This window comes from Phalaenopsis equestris, unplaced genomic scaffold (genome assembly GCF_001263595.1).
Source record: "Phalaenopsis equestris unplaced genomic scaffold, ASM126359v1 Scaffold001272, whole genome shotgun sequence".
Taxonomy (NCBI): Eukaryota; Viridiplantae; Streptophyta; class Magnoliopsida; order Asparagales; family Orchidaceae; genus Phalaenopsis; species Phalaenopsis equestris.
In genome coordinates this window covers 41,337-41,979 of record NW_018165711.1, presented here as the reverse complement: position 1 = coordinate 41,979, position 643 = coordinate 41,337, and positions in this window count along the sequence as shown.

The window sequence follows — 643 nt, the reverse complement described above, 5'->3', positions numbered from 1 at the left end:
TATATATATATATATATTTATATATACTGTCTAGGCAGTAATTTAATGCCAATGAGTAGGTTTTAGTTTCTGCAAAAGATTTTAAACACTTGAAAAGATCAAAGCTATTAAAATCTTAAAAGCTTTAGATTTTTTGGAAGAGGCTTGGAAGATTTGTTTGCTCAACACAGGGGAGATGTTTGATGGTTTGCAAGAAAAAAAATATTATATCAGGACTTCACATGAAGAGCTGCTTGCGAGTCCAATCTTGCGCTGACACGTGGAAGACCGACTTACCTATATAAAAAATAAAAAAATAATGAAACGTGCGAACCGGCCCGACCAATGCATTAGAGAAATATTTCATCCCATAAAAATATTTTCCCGCGTTATTCTGAATATTTTTCGCGTTATTCATGTGTTATTGAGAATATAGAAATATTCTTCCACTTAATAACTTATAATAACACATATAATAACACAATTATATACTCTCTAGCCCGCGGTATAACACGTGGGGAATATTCCATGTGTGTTATACGACGGGTTGGGGAGTGTTATAGGGCGGCTGTATAACACATGGGGCGGCATTATAACCCACGGTATAACACACAGAGAATATTCCCCACGTGTTATACCGTGGGCTAGGAAGTGTATAATTGTG